This window comes from Hirundo rustica, chromosome 1 (genome assembly GCF_015227805.2).
Source record: "Hirundo rustica isolate bHirRus1 chromosome 1, bHirRus1.pri.v3, whole genome shotgun sequence".
Taxonomy (NCBI): Eukaryota; Metazoa; Chordata; class Aves; order Passeriformes; family Hirundinidae; genus Hirundo; species Hirundo rustica.
Genome location: NC_053450.1, coordinates 116,834,166 through 116,860,246, shown reverse-complemented (window position 1 = coordinate 116,860,246; position 26,081 = coordinate 116,834,166). Strand labels below are relative to the sequence as shown.

Sequence of the window (26,081 nt, the reverse complement as noted above, 5' to 3'; positions counted from 1 at the left end):
CTGTGTAGCTCTTTGATGAACTATGCATATCTATTAGCCTACTATCTTAGCCACTTACCAGTCATATTCTCAAGTTCCCCACTACTTCTGTGGCACTGCAAGTATAATTAGATATAATTTTTTTTTCAGGTCTGCACCACACTAAATCTACATGGCTAAGCAAAACTGGTTTAATCTCAAAGTAAGAGTTTTTTCAGAATTTTTCTTACAGCATGATCTACATAGTCATTGATTCATTCCGTTAATTAACTGAATGAAACAGTTAATTAATTTTTAACTATAAGATATTGCTAGCTATTTTTTAGGAACTGAGAACATTACAGCTGTGGAACAACTCCAAAAAAATCTTCACACTTGCCTTTTCTGCTGTGGTTGAGATTAAGACCCTGTGATAAAATACTTTTGTTACTCTGATACCTCAAATTGTACCAAAAAAACCCCCAAACCAATCCACCTGAAAGAATAAGATAAACATGAAAGTTCTTTTTCAACACATAAAGCTAAACATACATGCTGGGGTCTGTGCATTATATATATACATATCTGTATCTCCTATTGATCTTGAGAAAGGTTTTATTCACATGGAGCATTTTATTCCATGAAGTGAATCTGGGGTATTTTCCTGGAGAGACGTGTGGCCCTGTGGCACAAAGTGCTCTGACCACCTCAGTGCTGGTCAGTCCCTTGTGCCGGATGGGACTCCCTTGCTGCTGCAGGCTGCCTGTAGGAAGTGACTGGTGAGAAGGTCAGGCAGTTTTGTCCTGGAGTGCCTGAGGCCTCAGCATCTTCCTTTGCTGATGACCCAAGAAGATTGCATGTTCTAAACTTTGTCTCATAGTATACAGATGTGTCATACCCTCTTTCCTTACCCTAAATTTTTTATTCATTCACATTACTTTGATGTACTTTGTTGGATCCAGGAATTACAATAATATAGCCAACTCAAGGAGCTTTAGAAATGTATGGATTTCTGAGTGCTCAGACATTTCACAGTTTCACTCCAGTCAAAAATAAATGTGCAAGTTATAACCAAAAATCTGCAGAAATACTATCTATGTTATCATAAATTAGAAAAGCAGTGAACTGTAGGTAATTGAGAATAGCTTGGATACAGCAATTCTGAAAGTAGTGTGAATACATAACTACAACTTATTAGTGAAGAGTTGAACCTAAGCTATTTTGAAATCATTTTATATCTTACAGTAATGAAAATGTTGGACCTAAGACCTCCTTTGCAAATGCTCCCATCCACTTCATTGCATTGGCTGTGCAAAATTCTGTTGCTAGGACACGATGCTATCAGAACTTCATCTTATTTCCTTCAGAACTGATATTTTAACATCTAAGACCATGATTCCTTCCCAAAGATGTGATCAGGTGGCTCACATGTTCAGGTGGCTGGATCTCCAAGCTGATACCTGTTGGCATATACAAGAGAGAAGAGATGGCTATCTCTTCCTCCCTTGCAATGAAATGTCATAGAATCATAGAAAGGTTCAGGTTGGAAGGGAGCTTAAAGATCACCTAGTTCTGACCCCCTGCCAAGAGCAGAGACACGTCCCACTAGACCAGGTTGCTCAAATCCCCATCCAACCTGGCCTTGAATGCTTCCAGGGATGGGGCTTCCATGATTTCTCTAGGCAACCTGTTGCAATGTCTGACCACCTTCACAGTGAACAATTTCTTCCTGAGACGTAGTCTAAAGCTGCCCTTTTTCCATTTAAAGGCATCACCTGTATCACTACATGCCCTAAGAAGTCCCTCTCCCGCTTTCTTGTGGCTCTCTTTGTAAAGTCTCTATGGACACTTTTCTTCTCCAGGCTGAATGATTCCCACTCACTCAGCCTGTCCTCACAAAAGCAGTGCTCCAGCCCTTGGTTTATCTTCATGATTCTCCTCTGGGCACGCTTCAGCACATTCACATCCTTCTCATGCTGAGGGACCCAGGTAAGATGTTGCTACTTGTTTCAGTTGTGGTTTTCTTTGTAGCTGTATTGAAGGATGTGAAATAGGAATGCAATTTGTCGGAAAACTTCTCATTAAAAACTGGAAACAAAATATTAGCAAATATTTGCCTAAAATATGTTTGGGTTTTCCTAAGTGATGGTAGTAGTGGGCATAATCAGGAGGTGAAATCACAAGAAAGTAAGGAAAAGTTAGGGCACAGGTGTCTGGATATTTTTTCTATGGGTGAGAATGTAATCCTAGAGCATGGCAAAAACAATTTACTGAAGTGAAAATTGCATAGAATAAAAAAGATCTTGAAATAAAAAAATTCTCTCTTACATGAAAACTTGGATGAAAAGGCTGTTTTTTAGGGCCTTATCCCAATGCACTGCTGGAAGCCAGACAGAACTTTATACTTGCCCTGATATGGCTGTTCAGTGTACTTACAACTAAAACACCTCTATGTGTCTAGTTCCTAGGATCATAAGTTCACACATGCAATCTCTTTAAACATAATGAAAAGTGTATATATATATATATATTTATGCCTGAATAGTAGAACTTTTTAAGAGTGGTAGCGGGAGGCATGAACATACAGCTACAAATGCTTAGGAGCACACTTTAGACACAGTTAACTGATGCCTTGTGGCTTCCTGGTGCTCAAAAAGGGAAAGCCAGAGAAATGTTGGCAGTTTGGAGCAGAATATGTGTAGAGAGATATGTGTAGGCTGCTAGAGAGAAAAGGGTGAGTGTTTGATTTTACATGTTTACATGGGGCATATGTAGCTTAGGAGCCATTCCATGAGGATAAACCTGAAAGGAAACTTTATTCCTATTGGGTTGGAGAGTTGGTTTTAGCTGCCTTGAAGGTGATCCTGCTGCTTGAGCTACCTTCTAGTGGCAATCCTGGACGACAGCTCTGCACATCATGGATACTGCAGTTAAGGGCAGCCAGCTGAGCAGACTCCTGCCTGCATAGAATGTGCATTTAAATGGAAACGGGTTAGGCAGAGTCCGCTGCATGGGCTGACTTTCCCAGCCTGGGTTTTATTCTTCAGTGGAAGGACACCACCCTTGTGTGAGATAAATAGTATCCATTAGAGTTACGTGCTGCTGCTGGGCTGGACTTGTGACCTTCAGCCGCTTGACAAAATGGCTGCAGCATTCATCCGTAGCTAGTATAGCTTAGTGGGTTGTGGTGGCTTTTTATATTTTTTGTTTGTTTGTTTTATTTTTAAATGTAATAGGAATTTCCTTTTTTCATTATGGGGGCTCCATTTATCCAGGACATGGCTTCATTCTGCAGTATATGTGTTCTGTCTATATATTTTTAAAAATTATTATTTTTTTCTAATTTGTTCCCAAGGCAGGAGTTGCTTTTCCTTTGGGGGGGGGGGGGGGTGAAGTTTTAAGGCACCTTTGTAAAACTCTGTATTCTAATATTTATACAGGAGGAACAAAAAATGGTTGATGCCATCCTAATAAATAATGTAATGTGTATTAGACTCTTCATTTCTCAGAGCCCATGAAAAGAATCTGGCTTTGTGTTTGTTACCAGCTAGTGTATATTACAGAAATATTTTTACTGAATTTAAATCCAGGGGTATAGGATACAATTCTGAATTTTCCATATACAAAGAAGGCATACATAAAGTGTCTGCCTCCTGGGCAGAGAAAGCAAGCAGTAATCATACATCTGCGAGTCACAGGAATAAAATGGACTGGAAGGGCCTTTAATGCACATTTCATCTCTTGTCTTTTTTCTGTTTCAGCTCCTAGCCTTCTGGCTTTGCAATAACAGAGGCTGGAATTATTGTTGGGTGGGCACAAGATGAATGCTAACAATCATCTTCATCCTGGGATATTTTTTCACAAGAAACATGAGTTGCAATAAGTATTCTTACTAGTTTAAAATAATTGCATTTACTTCATGGACTATTAAACCAGTAAAATCTATGAGACCACACCATTCTTGCCTTGTCTCTTAGCACTTGGAGCATGCTCATGTCTGCTTTTTAAATTTCTTTGAAAGCTTATTTATGTGTCCACAAATTCATTTCTACCTTTGCTAACTGGACACAAGTATTTTGCACAAGCTGTTAATTTGAACCTATATGTTGAACTCTGAGGAATTGGTTGGGTATGTTTTTTGAAGCAGGATTTGTACCCTGGGCTCTGGGAGGAAGGGAGAAGGAAGGATATTTCAACCCAAAGACATTTTTTTTCTGAGCTGTTTAATTTGAACCAGAAAAAAGCTAAGGAGGTTTCCTATTAGTGATTAAGGGTTAATGAAATGGTAATTCATGTGATTTGGCTGAGATGTTCAAACAGAGAAAGGTGCCTTAGATTTTGGAAGCCTTGGAAAAAAAATTCTTGAAGCCTCCTTTCAAAATCTCCACCTTCACACTGACTTTTGCAGAGCTATTCAAGTAGTGGATCAACTTTTGGAACTCCAAAAAAACCAACTGAAGAATTTATATTTTTATTGCAGTAGCACAAAATTAGGCTTCCTTTCTTTCCACTTTTTATTATTCTTAAGAAGAAATAAGATGGATCAAGAGATGTGCTTTGAAGCTGTAAGTCAGATGTCTATTTACAGAGTCCCAGCCTCCTGAGGGAACAAATTTGGACCAGGAATCACAGGGAGGATGGCTGTCAAGAGCTTTCCCATTGATTTTTCCCAGAGTGCCTCACTGCATTTTGATGGCTATAGCAGAAGAGTCCCCAAAGGGGCAGAAACATTTTGTCAAGGACTTTTGAATCTCCAAGGCCTGGTTTGGGTTGTCAGCAAATACTACTGAAACAGCGGTGCATTCTTACCTTGAAAAACGCACCCTGCTCTTGCCAAATTTCGACAGGGGCATAGGAGTGCTCATCCTTCAGGTGAAGTTTAAAACAATGTTACCAGGCTTTTACCCCAAGCAGCAAGACCAGCACAGTGGGGCCAAAACAAAATTCAGGTACCTGCAGTTGTTTCCCAGGTTTGCTGGATTCCCAGGAAGACATGCTGTCATCCATTCACGCAGAACATACACAGGCTTAATTAGCACAGGATGGGCAAGAGACCATATTTCTTTTCAGTGTGAGTTCTGCTTATGAGCAGCCAGTTGAGGACTTTTGAAAAGCTGTTTATGCATAAAAAATCTTGGAGAGAATACAAGAGAGCTCTTCTGAAGCCTTACTTTTGCTATTAGATTATTAATAACAGTTGCTTGCTGTTTGTCTTGGACTATTTGTCTTCCATAGTGAGTAGGTACCTTCACCCCTCCTGCTCACTGCAGTTACAAGAAATACTGTGCCAAGATAATTCTGTTTCCTGAGCTTTAGCTTTCCTGCCTCTCTCTGGAAAGATAGCAGGGTTCAGCTCTTGCCTTCCTTCCCACCACAGCCTTTGCTGCTCTGGTTGTGAGGTGAGAGAATAAACACTGGGTGGCAAAATTCCACCTTATTAGAAACTTATTAAAGAGTTTAATGGGCTGTAAGTCATATCTGTCAGCTCAGAAGGAGCCTAGACATTTATACAGAGAACTCAGAGTGCCAGGACAATGAATAAAATGCTAGGAATCCCATTGTATAATAAGGCAGTCAGCAATAAAGATGCATTCCTCTGCTCTTACAGGAAATAGTGGTGGGATCAGATCCAGATGAGATCTAGGTTGTTCTGGAATTGCACTAGTCATTCTTACCAACAGAGGATGTTAAAGAACTGTGTGCTCAGGAGTGTGCTCACTGAGGGTGCTCAGGAGAAGATAGAGAATTTAGAATAAACAGATTGAATTTAAAGGTTCTTTTGATTTTTGTTCGATTGGATTATCCTTTAGAGTTCTGGAATCTCTGCATCTGGTTGTGAATTAAAAATTGCTTCCTTTCAAAAGAAAAAAAAAGGGCAACCATGATAGCAGACAGAAAAGAAGACAATTGTTCTCCATTGTCAGGAGACCAAAGGGACAACTATTTAGAAAGAGGAGTTTAAAAAATAGTTTAAAAGCAAATTTCTGGTGTTTTATTCTATTCAATTTGCAATAAACCATCAAGGGGGACGAGTGAGTACCAGACCAAGCACAAGCAGTAAAATACAAGCAGAAGCAATAGAGATTATTTTTTCCCTTTAATAATTAAGAAATCATCTGTCCCTATCAATACAGTGTAACAGATTGCTCTATTCTGAAAGATTCATCCTGGACAGCCATTTGCTTTAATTGCAGCCACTGATAATCTGAAGACAGCTTTGCCTAGGCTCCTAATCTTGAGCAACTGCACTAACTTGTAACACAAGTCTCTATGTTTTCTAGTTATGCCCTAGAAATGGTTCTACCCAGCTCTCAAAAGTAGATTTACTCAGTGACCAGTAGCAGACCATTTGTGGCTGGTGATCAACACTTGGCTTGTCCTGTAGTTTTGGCATCTGTTCTCTTGTGCTCCCAAGTGCCCTTCTCTGGACTTTTTCAACAGTATTTAACATGTCTCCTCTCAGTAACACAACTATGGCTTTGTTAGTGAAGCCTAGTCCCTCTACAAAAATAATAGTCCATTAGGAGATACAGATATTCAGCAATATTATTGCTGTGCTAAAGCATCTGTTTTACAACAGGCACATTAGTCTGTCGCAGGAAACTGTTATTGCCAAGGGGGAGCAAAATTAAGACATCAGACCTCCGTATGAAGATTGAGACTATCTGGAGTTTTCAGTAATAACATCCATAACTTTGAAAACACTGTCAAGCAGTAGGGAAGCATAATTAACCTCAGTAGTTAGCTGAAAGTCCCCTAGTGGCTGGGAAATGACCTAATATTAGAATGGGCAGACTAGCCCACACTCTTTGAAGCACATGACAGAAACCCTGAATGATGCCCAGTACTACTTTGTGGCTGTAACTCGGGCCTGGCTCCTAGGGGCAGCTGCTGCTGTGCTTTAGTTGTGTTTGATGGAGCAGCTCAGCTGGGCCTTCCTGCCCCATGTCCTGTGGCTTTGAGGTGAGGGAGGAGCTGTGGAGGACACTCAAATAGGGAGAGCTACAGAGAGGCTTAAACTGTGTGTAAGCAGCTGCATGGAAAATGGAGGCTTTGTAATACTCCCCAGTCTAGCAAGCTGAGGTATAAAAAACATCCCTCAGTAGGAAGGTGTTACTAGATGTGAAAAATGCCAACTTTTCACACTAGACACAGATCAAAGTGGGCAAAACACTCTGAAAGTGGCCGCAGCCAGTCGCTGGAGCAGTTTGCGAAATGGAGGATCTTTGCAGAGACATTTGAAGTTTTCTCCTTGAAAAGATATTTTGATTCACTCAGCCATTAACTAAGGACTTTGTGTTACATAGTTTAGACCAGCCAATCCTGGTGGTCCCTTCCAGGTCTGGGCCCCTACCAGCTGCTTTGACTCTCTGACTTCAACAAAACTAAGACTATAAAGTCTGTCTTTGCTGAGTTTCGTTTCAGTTCTCCTCTCCAGGAAGCATGTTTTACTGTGGCACTGGACAGAAGACTTACAGGAAGAAAGGTCTTTGAACTTTATGCCCTTGCAGGGTCAGGTGCTCTGCACTTGCTATTTGCACTTGCTTTGCACTTGCCGAGCTGTACAGTCAGAACAGATCCTTAAAGCTTTAAACCTGTGGCTAATGCTTCCCTCCTCCATCACAAAGAAATAAGTGTAACTCCAAGTGTTTGTTGTAGAAACTGTTTCGTACACAAAGTCCAGTGGAAATCATGCTGGCATGGCAAGGAGTAAGGCTTGAAAGGATTTTTCCCTGCCTCTGCAGTCCATCCCCTCAAAAGGGAATTTGCACTTGCTGTGTGATGTTGCAGTGAAAGTTTTATTATGGATGTGTATTTGCTCCTGACTTCTGCTGCTTTGCATGTCAGTCCTCATGCTGGGCTGCAGGAGGGATAAGTCAGAGTGCAGAACCTGGGAAAAAAAAACAGGTATAAAGAGGGAAGTGGGGTCATCAGGGAGCCATTTCTTTTGCTGGCAGGAATCTGTGAAGAAAACAAAACTGGATGTAGAATAGAAACAGCACATAGGGACTGGAATGTGTGGTGCCCAGCCTAGAAATATTTCATCTCCCTGTTTGCAGTGTTGTCAGACCACGGGGTGGCAATATTTAGACTCAGTGTGCAGAAGTTAGCCATTTGAGGGAGTCATGTTGTGCTCAGTATGCAGCAGAGATAGAAAACAAAATGACTTCAGTTACTGTTCCAGTTAATACTTTGTGTTCTTTGTTGTATTTCACACAAGGCTATCGCCTCCTCTGATGAAAACAACAGTATGTCTAAGGATGCAAGCTGTATCCTTTCTGGTAATCTTTGTCCTAAGTTAAAGTCTATACCTGTGTTTATATATCATATGCTGTGTCTTTTCTAGGAGGAAAACCAGCCACCTCTGGAAGAGAATAGCTTTAGATGCTAGGTCCTATGAAATAATGATGGTCAATAGCAGAGTCAAAACTTCATCACAGAGTAAAAGTCTTTGTGGAAAAAAAAAAAAAAACCACAAAAAAACCCCCCACAAACCACAACAACAACAAAAAAACCCCAAAAAACCTGCATAATTTTTTGCAAATGATGTCAAATGGAGAAGCTTTTGTTAATAAATAGGAGTGGGACAAGAAATAGAGTGCCATCTTTCATAAAATTACTGGTAAGAGCACAGATCAAAATTTAAACTCCCACTTCTGTGCTTTCTTTGATTTTAGAATGCTAATGTCCATTACTTAATTTTGTTGATGTAGAAAAAACAAGAGTGGAAGCAGATTTAAGCGCTATCTAATTTTGCTAGCTGTCCAACATACACATTGCTACAAAGTGGGTGAAGAGAGGGTGCTGATAGCTATAAGTAACTTGGCAGTTTTATTTCCATCCTGAAACACAGGAATGTTTTTTGCCTATGCTTACATACCTGAGGGAAGAACTTAGTGCTGCTTTATAAAGGCTCAAACTTTTATTAGCTCTTCAGGCTTCAGTCTTTCATGCAGTGGAGAATAAAACAAATATTCCACTGAGCTAAACAGTGGAGAAGTTATTGTGGATGGTGACAGAGTTGAACTGTGTTGTAAGAAAAGCAGTATATAAACAGAGGCTCATATATTTTTTTTATGTGTGCAGTCCCTGTTCCCTTAGAGCAAACCCTGCCACAGATCAAGGGTTTCACATAAGGATGAAAGGTCATCTCAGCTGGTTGACTACCTCAGACATCCCTGAATATTCAGCATCTTCTGAGAACTTAGAATGGGGAAAATGGACCCATCTCTTAAAGCTGTAGATTTGCATCTGAGAGATGGTGAGCTAGCTCACCAGAGTTTCACTGGAAACCTGATGCTTAAATTGTGACTGGTATTGTGGTACTTAATAGTTTTTTGTCTCTTGTGAGTTTATATAAAATACCAGCTGCTTTACAGAAATGTTCTATATAATTGAATAATTAAATGTTTTGATATTTACATAGAATAGGCTGCTACATTGAAGAACACTGTTTGAAAACTTGAATAGTTGGAACAGTGGAACATAAATGCAGCTTGACATAATGGAGCAAAGTGCAGGCTGGTGAGGAATTTGGATTCCTCTTCTATTTAAAATGACCAGCACAGAATTTCTTTAGCAGCCATTATCCTGACAAGGACTAATATGCTGTGTTTCCACTAGAATTTATTATGTGGATTTACAGAAGAATAGTTCTTGGCCTCTCTTTGCAATTTGACTTAAAAATTTACACTACCTTGGTTTTGCTGCTTGCCATTGAACTATCAGAACAATGATTTAATAGAAGCTTTCAGGCTGAACTCTAAAAGTAGAGTGAAAACTGAATTAAGCCTTGCAATGAGAGCACTCATTAGCTGGGATGTAAGGGCATTTAGCAGGCAATATTAACTTAATTGGTTATAATGTGAAACTCTTTCAAATTCCCTGTTATCTAGACATCCATTAAGACCTTGGACCAGTATCTCCAGTGTGGCATGTGTGAAGCTCTGGAGATATGTTTTAGTTGCCCAGCTAGAGGCACCATTGCTGGAAGAGTGACTCCTGCTGAAGAGGGACCCTCCAGTGGCTGAGGGGAAATATAAATGCTACTGTCAGAGCTCTTGCTCTTGGCACAGGCAAAATTTTCATTTTATCACTCAACAGACTTGAGTTGTGGTTCAAACACAAAATAGGTGCCTTTGACCAATGTCAGCTATGGTTAGGGGGTTGCTGCTCAAGTCATCCAGAACTGGGGAGATCAAGTGGCTCCATCCACAAGGATATGCAAAATCAATCACATTAACTTGACAAGCCCAGCTGTGCTTGCCACCTGCAAGCTCTTTGGTCTGGGAGCTACTGGCAGCAACTGATTAAAGAAGCTCAGAAATTACTTATTCAGAAGTGAGCAATCATTAGTCACTGAGTTGTGTCTGGTGTGCTGAGATGTAGATTTTAAAGAGGGGCTGAAGTATTGGCATCCCTTAGTAGGCTGGGCCTGAAGGTGCCTCTCCACAGATCTGTTGGCTTTATTGCCAGGTTTTCACTGTATGCCTTGAAAACATCCTCTAAGTGAAGTTGTTGTCATCTCTGGTTTGCTGAGGTAGCTGTTTGCTGCTTTATCACCCTTACTGCACCTTGCCCAGCCTCTCCTTACTGCACCTTGCCCAGCCTCTTCCAGCTGAAGACCTCTCACTTTCCTACTTCCTGTATTCTTTTGATCCCACTGTGCTGTTTCAGACTGCTGTGGCTGTGACAGTCTGATCTTTTGCAGTGCACTGTTGTGTGGTTCCCAGTACAGAGAAGTTCCCCATCACACAGCCAAGGCTTTTTAACAGGTGTTTCCAGAAACTGTTTACCTCAGATGCCTTATTTCTATTCTTGTTTTGTTTCCTGTTTAGAAGGAAATAGAACTTCAGTAACCAGTCTTCATAAAAGTAACCTGAACAGCCAGTTCCTTTTGCTCCCTGTGTTGCTACAGTCTTCCTGAACACAAATTTCCAGCTGCTGTTCTGGTCCTGTGAGGCAGTGCCTGAACAGGACAGCCTGCTGTAACTTATGTAGACAGGCTTGCCCATGCTGTCTCCAGCATATGAAGAATATAAAAGTGAGTTTCCAGAAAGTATTGCACCTTCCTTGTAATTGGCCCCAAATCCCGCTGGGTCTGGCTGTCAGATTAAAAGGTTCCCTTTGCAGTATCGAAATAAAAAGTAAGCCTGGGTTTCTTCATTGCTGGATCCCCTCTTGGATCCTACCTAGCAGGGTTATTCTGTCTCTATTTCCAGCTTTCATATTGGTTTGGCACATCTGCTTTAAGGCATCCGAAGTAATTTGTGCTGAAATAGCACCCTGGTTTTATTTACATATAAAACTGCTAAAGTGAAAAATGCATTAGACAGATCTGAACAAACTTGGACCCCTGGGGAATTTGTCTTCATCTGCAACTTTAGCCTCCTTTTCTGTCAACTGCAGAGAACAGTGTTATAGTCACAGCAGAAATCTCAGCAGCAGCACTCCGATTCAGACAAGTAGCCCACAAGGACCTGCAGCAGAATTGCCAGTTCTTGGTTTCTCTAGATGCACTGGGCTTCCTCAAAGACTTCTTTTTGGTACTGAAGGAGGTGGGCTCTGGACAAGTCAGTACAGTATTTTAATTTTATGAAGAGAGAAAGGAGTGAAATAGCAATTCAACAGATGATTCCTAGAGAACTTCTTTTTTCACCTTATATCTTGCTTAGAAACTCTGCTGAGGGGTTATCTGACCAGGATCCTAAGTAAGTGATAAGACAATCACAAATAACAAAAGTCCCCGAGCAAGGAACCACCTTGTTGCTTATGTAGAGGCCTACATTAAGGAACTGACTGGCAGTTTAAGCAGTTCTGTATTTAGCTGGATTTCTACTGGCAAGGAAAAAGACTTCTGAGCAAGTTTCCATGCTCTGCTGAGCACTATCAAGTAACCACAGTGTAGAGCGGTGCTCCCATTGCTTTTCAAATCTGTGTGTACTTTTTGTAGCCTGAGTATTCCTGGGTGCAGAGGTTGGTCTCCTGAATAGGAAATGTTTCATTTCATCTGATATCCCATCAGTTAGGCAGCTCAGATCTCTCTATCATATCCTTCCTGCATCAGTGATGATTTAAATTCTCTTTAATCCCTTTCCCAGATGGCAGCAAGCAAGACTGGTTTGTCTGGTATTCCTTTTCCCACCGACATGGATGTTGTACTTTGCCTAGCACAATCAAGTACATTTACTTACTGAACCCATATTTGTGTTTTTTGGTCACAAGAGGATAAGCAGTAGAGTTTGAAATGCATAATTTACCTTTGCATCAATATTCTCTGCGTCTGTCTTTGTCACATCTTTTGAACAATCCTTAATGCTTACTGTTAGGAAGCTTCCTCTCTGTTGAGAGGGAATATTGGTGGAGTTGTGCCGTCTCTTTTAGTAACTTCTTTTTTCTCCTAGCTAGAGAAGAAGTAATAGTGACAAAATATCTAATGCAAGTTTTGATAAAACTTTTGTCCTTACCATGAGTATATAAAACCTGTTTGTTTCCTGTGAAAGCAAGAGATCACTCAGAATTTGATCACTTGAGTGTTCTGGGCACTAGTAAATGGGACAGGAGAGTGCCATCGATAAAAATGTGTTGAAATTAACATACATTCTGGAATAGTGCAGTGTCTGCACTGTTTACAACAAATGCTAAAATGTCTCTTTGATGCCTGTGAATTTTCCCTCCTGTTGCACAGAAATTTATCCTTGGATTCTGTATATATCATGACTCATCAAGGTATCTTGAAATAACAGTTTTTGGAGCACTAACCAAACTTTGTATATGAAGCAGCATACTAGTCTCCCAGCTCTGAAGTGGCTGGACTTCTATCAGCCAGGGACTTCAAAGAGCTTGGATCTTCTTTCATGGAGTGCCCCAGGGAATCCCTAGAGATTATTGAAAGTGAAATGGGCTTACAGAAATATATGCTGAAAAAAAAGCATCATACAAGGTGAAATCAAGAAACCATCCTTGAAATGCTGTATAACTTGGTCATGAAATAGGATCTTCAGATACTCAGAGCCTCTTATGTTCTCAGATGTAAAATAAGAGGTGTAATTTTTATTCATGGTTGCTCATTTCTTGTTGTCTTCTATAGCTCTGAGCATTGTTAAATATGATGTACAATATACTGCATTCTGATATTACGCTCAAAGTTGTAAATCTGCTGAGAATCACATAGACCTGGTAAACAATATTCCCACCTACTGAAGTAAATAATAGAAAAGAATAAGGCATGTTTACAAATCAATTTAGAATATAGTTTCTGTACCCCCAGAAATATGCTGCTATCTTCCCTAATGGAAAGGTCTGATAATCGTACGTAACTCCCATTCCATAAAGCATTGCTTTCAAAACCTGTAATCTCATTTTAGCTGAAAGGAAAAGCTGACCTGCATCATTGTGGGGGTTGTTTGCTTGTGTGTAGGTTTTTTTTTTGGGGGGGGGGTTGTTTGTTTAAGTTTGTTTGTTTTTATTGTTTTTACCTTCTGAATAATCAAAAGACTGGTTGGGTTTTAGGGGTAGTTTTTTGGTTTGGTTTGGTTTGGTTTGGTTTGGTTTTTTTTTTTTTTTGGGGGGGGGGGGGTGGGACGGGGGGGCGGTGGGGGAAGAAGTGCAGTAATGGCCAAATCAGCCAAATCAGCTGTTGTAGTAAATATTCAGTAGTATATTTCAATTGCTTTGTCTGTTGGCTGAAGCCAGGAATGTTGCTGTCTATAAAAGAGAATAAATTACTTTTCTGTATAATAGCCGAACTAGACAGAAATTCTCAGTCTTCCTTTCATCGTGATACTGATGCCAGAAATACTGTGTTACAAAACAACATTTAAACAATTTTCTGATTATGCAATGCCTCTGATTATGCAATGCCTCTTAATAACTTATCACTGAATTTTTCCTAAAATTACCGCAGGAATACATTAATTCTAGAAATACTAACAAATGAGCTGCTCCTATTAATTACTTCTTAAGTTAAATTAGGAAATTAATTAATTACATTTCCTAAAAGCTATGGAGAACATTTTCTTACTGGAAAGGAGTGTCATGCTTGTAATTGTGGGATCTGTCTGTAGTTCCATCTTTTTCATAGGAGAAACAAAATTGGGACCTGGTGCTTGCTTTGTGTTGTGTTTGCCTCGTAACATATCCTACAAAGTGCTGTTCTGGAACCAAGGCTCCGTGGTCATTAGTACCAGCTCTGGCAGCTGGGATGCATGCAGCAGGATGCATTTGACTTGATTGTGGGCATGAGGCTGTATTTCATTTTGATTTAGGCAGGATACATGATAGTCAGTGTTGACTTTGAGGATTTTATATCTGCCTCCTTCTGGCTGCTGGAGGCGCTCTCAGCCGTAAAACATCCTATAAAAAAAACTTAATCTATGACGGTCTTCGAATGCATTTGCACTTGGAGGATGTGTTCTTAGATGGACTCATGCTTTGCTTCGTGTAGTGGGTGCACTTCTCATCCTGCACAGGCCGTTTTGAAACCCAATTTACTGTTTGCTGAATCATGACCCATCCTTGCAAGCAGACTTGTCAGTTGGTTGGGCAGTGTCCATTCTCAGGTAGTCTTTAGCCTCTCTCCCTCACTGAAATCGGTCTTGGAGTTTATCTGGCCCACAGATACCTGAAATAAAATTTATGAAGTGGTAATGTTTACATGGGCAGTTTTCATTTTATTAAGGGAAATCCTAGGAATACTTCTCTTCTTTGCATCAAGAGACTATCCTTGTTACCTATTATAAAATTTCAGTATTTGTTTAAATGAAGGATGGGCTGTAAGGGATTGTTGAAAACCATCAGTCCCTTATAAGGAAGATGCATGAAAATGTGAGAGATTTTGGAACTACTAAGATTTTTTTTTTTTTTTTTTGTGAAATACTGGAAAATATGCAGCACTAATAATCATACCTCACAGGGGTCTGGGATGGAATCCAAATGTCAAAAGGCAGATCAAAATATAATATATAATAATGAACTTATAAATACAGAATTTGGGGTGGGCTGTGGTTGGGTAGCCATAACTTAAAACTTCTCTCAAATTATATAAAATACAAATATAAGCTAAGAGACAAGAGATATCCACAGTAAATATGGTTAGAGCTCTAAGAGATATCTTCTGACTGTTTAATACATATTGATCATAGCCATATGAAATAATTCTGTAAAATCCAGGCAGGAGGACATTATTTATCATCTTTGCACAGATGTACATGCAAGAGGACTATGAAAAATTCTGCATTCTGACTTTAAACACAGGTTTAGGGGAAAAAAAAATAGATGTTTGAATTATTTTTGTTGAAGTTGATTTTATCAAATTCTAATAACCATTCACTGTAAGTATTTAATATTCAATATTTGAAATTAAAACTGTGTAAAGTATAGGGTACAAACTTTTGCAGTATTGTAACTGAACAATGACTAAACATTTACATAAATAGTATTTTTATCTCCCACTTAAGTGAGAATATATCTTTTTTATTTTAAGAAAGCAAAGACACAAACTTCACCATTTTTCTGTGTGTTACCAGGGTAGCAGATTTAACTAAATTACTAATTCAACTGAGGAAAAAATTTGAATATGTGAAAATAAGCTTTAACAGATCTCTCTCTATAGATCTATACAGATAGGCTTAAAATCCATTTATCTTAATATGTGAGAGTAAATAAAATAGCAGGATCAAAAAAAAAAAAAAAAAAAAAAAAGTGAATGATCTCTTCCCATGAGCAGATGACTTTATTTGGCTTAGTTACCAGGGTACTTGTTATTTAACAAGTTCGGTAACATAAATGTATTAACCTGCTCTTAATTTTGTTTAAATACATTGACTATCATAGCTAATTCCAGAAACAACGGTCAACATCTTTAGTTTAAATTATTCCTCTACTGAAGAAAACTTGTTTATAACTGTGCTCTAATAGATCTGCAAAGTACTTGTTCTTGAGATGGTTTGGTTTGATGTCTCCCATGGGTGTGCTCTTGACTCCCAGTGATTTAATGTCTCCCATGGGTGTGCTGTGTGCAGTTACTCAGCTCTGCTGCAGTTGCTCTCTGAGTGCAGAAAGTACAGAATCAGAGATCATCCAGTATTACAGCCCACAAAACAAACAGTTTTTTTTCTCATGCAGTGTCCTAAAATAACTGAAAAGTTTTATGGTTTTATCTGCAAAGCCTATGTCGCTGTTTTCTTGTGCCAAAATGCTCATGGCTTATTTATATAACAACCTGTGAGCAAAGTTCTAATTTACTTTGACATTAATTTTTAACATATTTGACATATTTCTATTACAGGTTTTCCTCTTCATCAGCTAATATCATATTTATAGCAATTTCTATTATATTTGAGTTCTTAGTATATTGCAAAAAAATTACTGGGAACTGTAAAAATAACCATGATGTCAACCAGTAAGATTCCTTCAGCTGCTCCTGCTCTCTTGTGGACTCTCTGGTAGGGTTCCTACAGCAAAATATTTTTTTTTTGTGGATATTATACGGTAGATGGCTTCTTTGCCAACGGACATACATTCAAGTCATACTTTTGTGATATTTTGTATATAATCCCACAGTTTTTTTCTGATCGGATGAGCCCTTCGTATTCATAGAAAAAAGCAAGACCTCTCTAATAGACTCTCTAATAACATATCTTTCACAATGAATCTAGATTTATAAAATTAAGGATGATTTCCAACATTTTATTCAAAAAAAGTCACCAGAAAACTAAATGGGAAGTATAAGACTGGGAAAACAGGCAATTTTTATCTATCTGCTTAACTCAAAAAGTAACTGCTAAAACTCTGCTACATCCCATGGTCATCAGTAAGTAAGCATAAATCTCTGCGTTCCTAAAACAATCTGTATTTTATTACCAAAAATGAGCTAAGAAGTTGTTTCTTTCACTAAGTTTTAACAAAATTGCTCCATTACGTGGAGCAGGTTTAAATGTCACAGGTTTGAAAATGCACAAAAGCACCTGTACATTTTATAATACAAGTAAAATATTTGGGTTTTCTGTGAATACCTTGAAAAGGCATGTTCTAATTTTTCACACACTCATTGAAAAAACTCCCCTAACACAAACACATCAAATAAAAGTAAGAAAAGAGGTCCTTAGCATCAGCTTGTCCCTCTGAGTCAATACATCATATAATACAATTGCATTAATTTCCACTGGAACTGAGATGTATCAGGTGACTGCACAATGTCTGAGTGTATCAAGTGTGTGAGTGAGCTGTACTGAGATTCAGAATCCAAAAAGGGTTCTGACTGGAAATCAAAACCAGAAAAGGCTGGACAGAGGCCACAATAAATCCTTACATTGGGATCACTGCCTGCTTCACTTACTGACTGCTTCACTTACTATCCTCAGGAGTCAGGGAAATACAGAGGACAAAGGGTAGAGGCAGTGGCTCTCTCTTCTCCCTGTTTTGACCTGGGGCGGCTGTGTGGGCACCACTCTCAGGATGGCACCCAGGCTTTTCCAGCCATAACATCTAGCTCCCTCCACTGAAAATGCGAAAATCTTTTTTGTCTTTCATTTTTTCTTCTGCCTGCTATTTCAGGAACCTTTCTAAATTTTACTTCTCCTGTTCAGTTTGTTTCAAGTGATGGCTAGCTCCCCTCAGATCCAGAGGAACATCACTGAATCCTTGAATGCAGTCTACTGCCAGGTACTATTTCCTGCTGCTTGAGCTAACTCTTCATAAAACTCCACAGGGTCCTTGCTCTGCAGATGCCCAGCAAGCTCCCCTCTGCATGGGTCTTCCACAGCTGGTGATTCTGTGTGATTCTCACATTGGGGTAGTCTAAAATGACATTACACAGGTACTATCTTTATATAATTTGCACATTTGGTCTTTTACATACATATGGAAATACTTCTATAAATATTTACATAGCTTGCATACATACATAATTCTGAAGGAACTAAAGAAAGCATTTTAAAGCCAGAAATATGGCTTTAAGAGATGCAAAGACGTCTCTGCAGGACATGGCATAATCTACTTTAGTTACTACTAAATTGCATTGCTGTCTCCTGTAGAGCTGTTGAGCTGGAGAAAAGACAGCATGTCCAGTTGGTCCTAGGTATTTGGAGTGCCTTTCTCTATGAGGAGTATCTAATAGCAGAGATCTGGCAGCAGCAGCAAACTCATTTTCTGCCTCTGGGTCTCTCCTCTCAGCATGGGCATGTCTTACAACTGTGCAATGCTCTGATAATGTTAAAAGGAAGCTGCATTGTCTAATGTTGTTCCTCAAGGGCTGCTGAAGTGAAAGTGATCGACAGGAGACCCCAGAAGACACAAAAGTGCTTTTAAATTAATGTGGCAGATGTGGTCAGTGCCTGGCATGAGTGTGTGAAACCTGGAAGGGTTGGGTAGAGAGAGATGGAAGTCCCTTCAAACCCACAGTGCTGACTCTGCCTGGTGAATCTCACCCACTTTCCTTCAGTTCAGTGCTGTCCCAGGACAGAAATGGGCTTTTATAACTCCAAGGGGAGTTGCACACCATCAAAGTGAACAGGAACTCTGCTAGCACCCATACAGCCTCAGGCAAGTGGAGTTTCTTCTCAGTGCTTCCCATTTCATGTGTCTACTCTCTCTCTCCATCTCATTTATTTATTGCAAAGCCTTTTGAGGTGGGGTATGACCTCTGGTGTTTGGAAGCGCTTGGCACAGCGGGCCCTTGACTGTGATCAGGTTTTCTGGGGCAGTGTTTTTTAATCTATGGTCTACTGACCCTTGAAGGTTCAAAAATTTCTTATATGGAAGTGATGGAAAATACAGAAGGAAAGCAAACCAATTTCAGAAGGGCTTAACCCAATTTTCTGGGGCAGCAGCTCCACTGCAAGTTTTGCAGGGATCCACATAAACAAGGTTGAAGCTTCATTTTATTGGGTTTGGCAAGTACAAATTTTTGACAGAAACAAAGAGTTTGGCTCATTTTATGGTATGTTCTTTTCTAGTATTTATGGGCTATGCACCTACATATAGTGTGTTTTATTTATGAACACAAGCAGAAACACACACGTTTCTTTTCTATCTATCTTTCTAAAACGGAAGAGTGCCTGCCAGTGTCATGAGCCCAGTTTGTGCCACACATGTTTTCTAAGGCCACACTGTGTTGTGTGTGGTGGGGTTGTTTTTTTTTTTTTTTTTTTTTTGGGTTTTTTTTTTTTGTTTTTTGTTGTTAGTTGTTTGTTTGTTTGTTTGTTTTCCCTTTCTATTTCTTCCCAGCATTTTTTTTGTCAAACATTGAAGAGCTGCACTACAGAATGTGCTTTTATCACGCAGGTGCTCCGGAGCTGCCATCCTTCAGCATTTACCATTGCTGCAGCACTGGGGACTGACTTTGCTGCTTTATTGCACTCACTGCTGCTTCCTTTCCATGCTCCCTGCTGGGAATCCTTTCAGGAAAGCTGCCTTTGATTGCTTGCTGTAGACACAATTTTGAAAGCTGGGGTTTTGGGGTTTTCGGGATTTTTATTTTCTCTCTTTCTCTGAACTCCCTCTCCTGGCTGACAATGGAAGATATGCGTATGCTGAGTAAGTACTTTCTGTACTTTCTGCGCCCTTGGGGGTTAGGCGGCTGATGTGGAGGAGCTTTACAGCTGGCTCACAGTAACTCTTGCACAGCTAGTGGTGATGCTTGCAGGGGGATGCAGCTGGCTTCAGACAAGGCTCTCAGTCTATTTTCCCAACCAATGCACCGGTGAAAATAGAAATTATTCTTTACATTTTTGGGCTGAGCTCCCTCCCACCCTAGCTTTACAACAGTCTCCCTCATTCCAAAGGTGAAGTCAAACACAGAACAGTAATTTCTGGACTGACCTTGCCAGCCAAGATCTGGCAGGTATTCTGCTGGGCTTCTGGACCTTGCTTGTGAGGCATTTGAGCCTGTTTCCTTGACACTGTAAGTTACTCATTTTTATTTGCTAGTTTTTAAATAATATGAAAGATTACTTCCAAAATAAAGACAGTACCAATGTAACTCAGCTAATGGGTATGGACAGACAATTACAAGCTGCTTGACTTTGTCAGCTGAGCTTCACTTTACTTCACAATGTTAAGTGACATTGTGACTGTCTTGTGGCCCTGAGAACGGTTCAAGTCTCAAGGTTTTATGGCTCTGATCAAAGGTAGGAGTGAGCATTTGGATGGTTTTGCAGCTCTGTAGACAAATCCATGGAGCAGTATAGCTCAGCTGCAGCTGTCTATAGTTGAAATCTCTAAAAGAGAGAGAGCTGTGAGATTTGAAGACAGATGAAATTTGGGAAAGAAATCTTTGAGCTATGAGTGTGTAGTGGTCTCCAGGGCAGTAACATGGTGTGAAAGCTCTAGGGCTGGGGGTACTTAAGAAAATTGAGTGCACTTTGTTCTGAGCATTTCTCAAAGTCCTCTGACTAGAGATAAAGGATACCAAAAAATTCTTTCAGTGGAACTTCTTCAGCCTGCAAGCCACCAAAAGGCATAACAAGTTCAATTCTTCTGTACTCTATGGATCCTGTGGGTCTTTCTCTGCAAACTCAGGCATGTCTCCAAGCTGTCAAAAGGCAGCCAAGCATTCAAGCTAGCCTGGAGCCTGTCCTGGAACACCCTCTGCCAGGTCCAAGCATTGCTAATGCCTTCTCCCATGCCCTGTTATGCTATCCTGTCCTATGGACCTCCTGAGCTCACCTCTGTTTTCCAGTAAGATGTCAAGGAAAGGTTCCTCACCTGGCAAGTGAGGTTTCCCAGGCAGAAATGTGATATGTGTCTCTTGAGTCTGTACAGGACTCCTGGTAGGGCAGAATTAACAAATGGGTTAAAGGTAAGTCACAGGTGAGAAACTGGCTCAGAGGTTGAGATTGTAGTCAATGGGGTGATGTCAGACTGGTGCCCTGTCACTAGCGGGGCTCCACAGGGCTCCATCCTTGGCCTTGTATTCTTCTATATCTTCATAAAAGACTTGGATGCAGGACTGGAAGGGATACTAAGCAAGTTTGACAATACTAAATTGGGAGGAGCTGTTGGCTTCTTCAAAGGCAGAGAGACCAGAGAGATTGCCAGGCTGGGCAATCATGAGCAGTATGAAGTTCAACAAAGACAGGTGGAGAATTTTGCATCTGGGAGAGGGCAACCCTGGATGTATGGACAGACTGGGGAATGAGAGGCTGGAGAGCAGTCCTGGAGAAAGAGACCTGGGTATTCTGGTTGACTGAAAGTTGAATGTGAGTCAGCAGTGCCCTGGCAGCCAGGAGAGCCAAGCCTGTCCTGGGGGGCATCAGGGACAACATGGCCAGCCAGGCAAGGAGGGGATTGTCCTGGTCTGCTCTGCACTGGGGCAGCCTCACCTCCAGTGCTGGGAGAAGTTTTGCAGGCTATAAAATAAAAAAGCTATTAAGCTATTAGAGGGCGTCCAAAAGAGGTCTATGAAGGTGGTGAAGCCTTTTGAGGAACAGCTGAGGTCACTTGACCTGTTCAGCCTGGAGGAAGGTGAGACTGAAGGGAGACCTCCTCATAGTCTGTAACTTCCTTATGAGGGGAAGAGCAGGAACAGACATTGAGGTCTCTCATGACCAGCAACAGAACCCAAGGGAATAACATGGCACTGTGTCAGGGAGGTTTAGGTTGGACATTAGAAAAAGGTTGCTCATCCAGAGGGTGTTTGGACGCTGGAAAAGGCTCCTCATGGAAGTGGTCACAGCACCAAGCCTGACAGAATTCAGAAGTGTTTAGACAATGTTCTCAGGCATGTGGTGTGACTCTTGGTTCTGTGCAGGGCCAGGAGTTGGACTTCAGTGATCCTGGTGGGTCCCTTCCAAATCAGGATATTCTGTGACCGGTTTTATGACGCAGCAGAAAAAACACCATATGCAGGTCAGCCTACTGTTTTTATATCTCTTGCAGTGTACTTGCTAATAACCAACCCCCTCTTAACAGCAGGTAACAGTTAATCAGTGGCAAATTGGGGCAATTAGAGGTTTTGAGTTGTCCCATTTGCAATCAGTGGCACGGCGCAGCAAAAGGCTGCTGATGGCTACCTTGCCCATCTAGTCAGGTAGCAGAGTACTGCACTGCATGGTGACAATCAGCTGTGCTGCGGGCTCCTTCCTCTAGCTTACACCACGGTTAGATACTCCATTATCTTCACAAGCCTCTTCCTTCTGCATAAACTAACTTTTCTAACTTAAGAGATCACAAGTCTAAAATGTGCTTGAATATTAACATATTCTCAAAAATACCTGCCAGGGATATTTTATATACATCTCCTGTGCATTTGTGGCTCTCTAAAGCATATTGAATGAATTTATTCTTATATTCCACAGAGTTAGCTACTCAGTTTTAGTCCCTCTCAGGAGGTAGGAGTTGAGGGAGGTGGGTCAGGACTCTGATCCTGATTAGGATCTGAACTGGTGTCTGGTCACATGTAGATATCTAAATCCTGGTCTCAATCTTGCCCACTTGTCACTGGGATTCCATGGGATTTTCTCCCTGTAGGTTTTATCAGGTTTGCAGTACCTAGAAATGTTCCTACAGGCGTAAGCAGGTTACTTTCCTTGTTTTGTAAATCGCAGGGCTTTATATCCAGCCCAGTGTAACATGAAGCCAATTTGCAGGAAGGGCTTTGCCGGGTGATGTCTCTCAGGGAACGTGACCTGGTATAATACTGCTTGAGGAGACTGTTTCTTCCCATAAGCTCTTTGGCTGCTCATGATTCTCACATTGTGGGACAGAAAAAAAAAAAAAAAATTACTGCTATGTTCAAACTCAATTTATACAGATTTTCAGAAGTCTTTCTATACTCCATTAAAAGCTGTCCTGGGTTCTTCATGGATGATTTTTACTATTTGTCCCCACTCATCCTATTTCAGAAAATACCTGTTTTAATGCTCATTGCTGCCAGGCAAGTGTCACTAATTGCTACTAGTCACAAAGTTTACAGAAAATCAAAACAAAAAGGAACAGCAATTGAAATAGGAATGGCAGTGTTGACAATGAAGTCCCATCTTAGCTTAAATCAACTGAAAAAACAATTGTTTCCTCCACACGAATGTATTTTTTATTATTTTTTTTAATTTCAATTTATTCTTTACACATAGTAGTAGAAAAAGTGTAATATTACTGAGGCAGGATGAGGAGTTTGCACTTCTGTCTTGCCTCTCTCCAGAGTCCTCTCAACATGGCTGGGATGGAAATAATGAGGAGCATCATGGTCCATGAAGCAGAGTTCCCACCCCAAGGGAAGTCAGAGAGTCAGCTCACTATTGGTGAGTGGGGAATAGTGTCTGTTTGACTTAGAAAAATAGGAGGAAGAAGAGAAGGAAAGAAAGTTGTTATATTTTACCAATATATATTTACTCTTCCATCATGGTGGGCTGGTTGGTGAATGATTACATTTATCTCCCACTCAATCTGCATTTATTTCTGCAGGTCTGTTTCTTACATGAGACATAGTGAGGAAATAAATCAAGTTCCTTTATGTACAAAGCCATAGCTTGAAATTTACCCAACATAAGCTCAAAGAATAAAAGAATTTTAGAAATGGAACATTGTTTTTTGGGGCAAGAACTACTATTTAAACCGAATGTGATTTGGAGTACACAACTGAATCAGTTACACATACAATCAATTATCTACAGATCAAATAAAGAATTGGAGAAAAATGGCCTTATCTGCTACAAAAGAGGATAAAACCCCCCATCCCTCTAAACCATCATATTCTTTGCATTTTAATTAGCAGCAACAACAACAACAACAAAAATCTAGAGAAAAAACATTTCCATACAATGTGATTTATGATCCACTGTCTAAACATTTGCATCTGAAATATTTGCAGAGGATGTTCCTAGCACCAACACAACAGATGTAACCAAACACTAGACATTGTTCAGCCCAACCTCACAACACTGTAGGAGAGCAGACCTTCCCAGCTGTCCTACCTCCTGCCTTCCCAGTGAAGGAGGTGGATGCAATAAAGCTTTTCGTTTCTCTTCCCTGAGTGCTGTCCCAGGTAATAAGGGATGACAACTCTGGCAACTCCCAAAAGCTGGTTTTTTGGCAGCAGCAGCCCCAGGAGAAGCCTAATAGAAGGACCAGGGCAAGACAGATCACAAACCTGGAGTGCATAAGTCTGATGCACACCTCTGTGAGGCTCAGTGAGGCTCCTCTCCACTAGCAGCAGTGATTGTTTGTCCACAAGAAACCTTTGCTTATTGTTTCCCACTGGGTTCTTCATTTCAAGGGACATGAAAACCTCTCAAAATAGAAAGTGCCAGAAACATCACTGCCATGTTTGTGCCATTAACATGTTGGTAAGGAAACTGCTGAAGGTCCTTCATTATCTCATGATTTATTTTGCAGTTAGATCAACCTTGTGAGACCTATTTATATCCAATAAGAACCTTGCAGAGGAGAAAATACAATATTTTCTTTAAGGCAAAACTGAGCTAAGCAAATAAATGTCTGGTGAACCCAAGCTTTTTCTATTTACAGGTTGTCTGGAAACATATTACAAACCTGGCACCTTCTCGACCCAAAATTAATTTCCAAGTAATTTATATGAATAATATTAGGTTTATATTGTGTGTGTGTCCAATGTATGTGCCTAGCTTGTTGTGAAAATCCCATACTCACAATTTCAGATGATTCTGTACATTAGACAGCATGCTTCAGTTTCCTGGTTGGATGTGGATCAGGCTTCTGGGGAGGATTTATGTGAATGATAAATAATAGACCCTTCAGAAGAAGCCAGTGAACATTCCTGTTAGATTCTTAGCTTGCTCAAGTATTTATGGAACACTTGATTACATAAGTATTATGGGCTTATTTTAAGTGAACATTAAATAAACCAAGTCACCACTCAGTTGAATATTTTCCCAGTTTCTATAACAGAGACCTTGTATACTTTCCACTGGCATGGAGAACAAAATGAAAATCACTTTGAAATTTTGCACTACTGCAAGTCTTAAGAACCATGGATTGTGTCCTCCATATGTAAAGAAATGGCTTAAATTAATACTTCATCAAACAAAGAATTTTGGAATAGATTTTTTGACTTGTCTTGACACCTAGATGGTAATTTTGAGTTTCTCTCTGGATTCATGATGGCCAGAGTTCGATGAGGAATACTGAGATTCCCAGAAAAAATTATTAAAACCATTGCATAATCTCAGACTGGAAATAAAATCACCAGAATTGACACCACTAACGTGGTGCAGGTTTTCAGCTCCATGATCAGTGAGCTCATCATAAATATGCAGGTAGGGCCTGATGGTTCAGAGCAGCTGAACACCTATTGCTCCTGCTAATACAGGCTGTGGGTGTTTGCTAAAAATCAATCCTTAATGTTCCTCTAAGCTAAGGGAGATGCGGGGAATGGAGATGTAGGGAAAGTGAAAACATGAGCAGCTGCACCTATCTCAGCAATAAAACCTTGTTTGATTGGGAAGGAAGAAGAAGAGCAAGAAGCAGCATCAGCTGAAATGATAATGATCAAGGGGAAAGAGACCTTAGAAGTAATGCAAATTATACTATGCTGTTAAAAACTTGGAGAAACTGTGGGTTTGCAAACACAAAGAGAAAGGCTGGAATATTGCACAACATCCTGGACATGTTCAGAGGATCATGGCCACTCTGTGACGGTCTTCTGATGTCAAATGGAGCTGAGGAAAACCCAGATTTCATCTTGAATCCACTGCAGCGACCAAAGCATATGAAATGGCTAAGAAAAACAAAAACCCCAGCAATCAACACCGCCTTCTTCAAACCACCTAATGAAAAAGAAAACCACCCAAAGAAAAAGAAAATCAAGCACAGAGGAGTAATGAAGGAATGTGAATTGTGAATTTCCCCAAATAGCAAGATGATACAAAATACCTTTCTCTCTGCAAAGTCTACACAAGGTGGCTACCTAAAAATGCAGTCAAATCTTCCTTTGACAAATTGGCCATGGGTGATTTGTGCATCCCAGCTGTAAAACTTAGTAAGTAATGAAGTTTTCTACGTGCTTTTAAAAGACTCCAAGGATGCTGCAGAACCATCAGCTGTCAAAATAGCATTCCCCAGCTTGTGCACAGCATGAACAAGTGCTCTTGCACCTGCCAAGTTCAATTGCACAAGAGGAAGCACCAGCTGACCAGTGCGAATCGAGA

At 40.3% G+C, this 26,081-nt stretch overlaps 1 long non-coding RNA gene across 1 annotated transcript in view; it reads left to right on the top strand.

The window, feature by feature from the left end:
• Nucleotides 1-26,081, top strand: part of LOC120757673 (uncharacterized) — a 52,135-nt gene extending 26,054 nt beyond the window's left edge. The window contains exons 2-4 of the long non-coding RNA XR_005702609.2: nucleotides 21,710-21,807; nucleotides 23,099-23,198; nucleotides 24,424-26,081. This is a non-coding gene — a long non-coding RNA (uncharacterized LOC120757673). The remainder of the gene's footprint in view (nucleotides 1-21,709; nucleotides 21,808-23,098; nucleotides 23,199-24,423) is intronic.